This window comes from Juglans regia, chromosome 4 (genome assembly GCF_001411555.2).
Source record: "Juglans regia cultivar Chandler chromosome 4, Walnut 2.0, whole genome shotgun sequence".
Lineage (NCBI taxonomy): Eukaryota > Viridiplantae > Streptophyta > Magnoliopsida > Fagales > Juglandaceae > Juglans > Juglans regia.
The window spans coordinates 29,767,134-29,770,665 of NC_049904.1; positions in this window are offsets into that span (position 1 = coordinate 29,767,134).

Sequence of the window (3,532 nt, forward strand, 5' to 3'; positions counted from 1 at the left end):
AATTTTGATCCAATAACTTGTTGACTAAGGCTATTATGTATAGGCCATTGTTGGCCACAACTCCTAATTTCTATAGCATTGATTAAGGTTAAACACGTAGTTTATTACTATTTTAAAGACTTTCATAGGTTTGATTGTCCCAGAAATTCTCTAACGTGACTTCTTATGTATCGACTTAAAATGACAAAAACTAGTGGGAAAAGGAAGGAAATGGGTCGGGTACTCATGTAAACAACCGGACCTGATCTGTTCATATTACTATTTTCTCTTCTTTTTTTTTTCTCAAATCTTAAAACACATGACATTTGGCCCCTAGGGGCCATGATGCTCGGATCTTACAAAAGAAAATTGGAAAACAAGAGCCCTTGCAATATTGGTTAATCATATGGAAGTATACATATTTTATTCTTTACTAATATATGATTCTTTCCTAGCCTCCTCTAGGATTAAAAAACTTCTTCTATCTAATTGTAGGTGGTCGTTCTCTTTAGCATCTAAATTAAAAAACATTGCGAGCGTTGTGCTGCCACTAAATTTTTGTGCAAAACACCCACACATCAACAATGATAAACTAAAGTAAAAGCAACCACGATGAAGCACACGACACATAATATACGTGGTTCGGCAAATTGCCTACGTTCATAGAGCTGCAGAAATCTTATTCATCAGAGGAGATTACAATCACTCAATCTCAACTCACACTATCTAGGGTAGGGCCTTTTTACTCTCTCACACAATATGCACTCACTTGACAATTGTTCTCTTTCAAAATATGCTTAAAAGTCATACAAAACAAGTCAAATATAATATATTTATAGTAAACTGAGCTGTAAATCCTAATTTGGTAAAAACTACGTTCTTTGCTCGAGCGGGGTGTCGAGCGAATACTAGGGTTTGTGTCTCGCTCGAGCCCACTGTCAAGTGAGATTCGAGCGAACTCACGGGTTGAGTTTTGCACGAGCCCACTGTCAAGCATACCTCGAGCGAACTCTTGGGTTGAGCTTCACTCGAGCGCATGTCGAGCAAACTCTCTGTTTCATGATTTTCAGCTCCAAAACCAATCTCCACCCCAACAATCTCCCACTTGGAGACTGAGTCTCCACATGCCAAGCCACTGTTTCTAGCCAAGCCCTATGATCTCTACAGCTTACAACCCCCCGTCTTCAAGCTAGAAGACGCACTGAAGTCAAGCCCGACTTTAGTCTTCCACGTACATTGCCCTTACTCAGCACATTCGCTGGCACTGCACTAGGAGTATTCGGTCTCGAACCAATCTTAGCAACCTCAGCCAACTTTCCCAGGCTTCCAAGAGAAATGGCAAAGCTGACTCCCTTTGACTTTTTCATATGTTTCGCGCGATCAAACCTACCTTTTTGCACTCTTGTATTTCCTTTCACATCACTGGATCTTGATGTTAAATACAAAGAGTTAGATCTCTTACCATGCGCTAAGACCAGCACACCCTTAGTGATCCTCCAAGCTCCTCTAGAGAACGTTACTGCACAACCACTGTCATCAAGTTGTCCCACAGAGATCGGGCATTTCTTCAGATCTGGAACGCGTCTGACTTGCTGTAAAGTCCACACGCCCCTATTTGGAAGTGTGATGTGCACATCACACACTCCCACTACATCCAGTGCCTCTCCATCAGCCGCATACATTTTCTAAAAATCACCAGCAACATAATTCTGCATGATTTCTTGATGAGAGGTGCTATGGAATGAAGCCTCTGAATCTAACACCCAATCATTAATCAGACTGTGCACCACAAGAAGTACGGCATCATGAATTTCTTATGCTACTACATTCACCGTATCATCCTCAGCACTTTCTTGACTCCTGTAATTTTTCTTAATGTGGCCTGGCTTGCCACAACTCCAGCATGTGATCTGCTGCCCAGATCTCGTCTTGCTCTTCCCACTACTCTTAGAGCTTGACATGTCATGTCCTCTGTCCCAATTGTCAATATTCATAAGGACCAATCCTGAACTCGAGAACTCACTCGAGTCTCTTCTACGTACCTTTTCAGGAAGGATCATGTCACATACATCGTCATAGTTCAGTTTCATCTTGCCAGATGAACTACTCATAACAATCATCATGGCCTCCCAACTATTTGGCAGTGATGCCAACAGAATCAGCACTCTGATCTCATCATCAAACTCAATCTCTACAGAAGACAGTTGATTTGTGATCGTATTGAATTCATTCAAGTGTTGGGCCACAAACATACATTCTGACATTTTCAGATTGAACAATTTATTCATCAAGTGCACTTTGTTATTCACTAACGACTTTTCATACATACCTGACAAAGTCATCATGAGATCTGTCGTGATTCTGATCTCTTTACTGACATTGTGTGTCACTGTTCTGGACAAGGTCAGCCGAACAATCTCTAGAACCTATCGATCTAACAGGATCTACTCAGCATCATACATGTTCTTCGGATTTTTTCCCAACAATGGAAGGTGGAGCCTCTTCTCATAGAGATAGTCCTCGATCTGCATCTTCCAGTACCCAAAATCAATACCGTCGAACTTATCAATCCCAGGTGCTTTCACTTTATCTCCAACTATCATTCTCCTTCAAATCCAACATTGGCTCTTAATACCAATTGTTGTGCAAAATACATACACACCAACGATGGCAAACTAAAGTAAAAGCAAGAACGATGAAGCACACGACACGCAATATACGTGGTTCGATAAATTGTCTACGTCCACAGAGCTGCAAAAATCTTATTAACCAGAGGATATTGCAATCACTTAATCTCAACTCACACTCTCTAGGGTCTTTTTGCTCTCTCACACAATATGTACTCACTAGACAATTGTTCTCTCTCAAAATATGCTGAAAGTCATACAAAACAAGTCAAATATAACATATTTATAGTAAACAGTGTCGAAAATCCTAATCTGGCAAAAACTGCATTCTTTGCTCGAGTGACATGTTGAGCGCGCATCAAGGGAACAACCAATCAACATTGGCTTGAGCAGGGTGTCAAGCGGGGCTCCAACAAACACTAGGGTTTGTGTCTCACTCGAGCCCACTATCAAGCGAGATTCGAGCGCACTCACAGGTTGAGCTTCGCTCAGGCCCACTATCGAGCGCACCTCGAGCGAACTCTCTATTTCTCAATTTTCAGTTCCAAAACTAGTCTCCACCCCAACATAGATTTTATGGGTCTACAATGTATATAACTTATCAACAATTAGAAATTCTTTTCAAGGGCCATGTAGAATATTGGAATTCAATTTAGTTATTTGTATTATATTATTAACATACTTCCCTCACATGTGGACCAAGTAAATGTGGTACTAGAGTGAAGAATCAGGATTCGAACTCATAACCATTGCACCATGTAAAATCACCATTTATTCTAAAAACTTAAACTGATGAGAAAATGTAGATTTAATTATTTATATTATTTTCTTAACATTCAAAACAAAAAAATATTCTTTTTTTCTTGGCTGTAGGCTGTAGACGAGTAAAAGAAAGATTTACTAGCCAGGTCTCAAAGAATGATTTG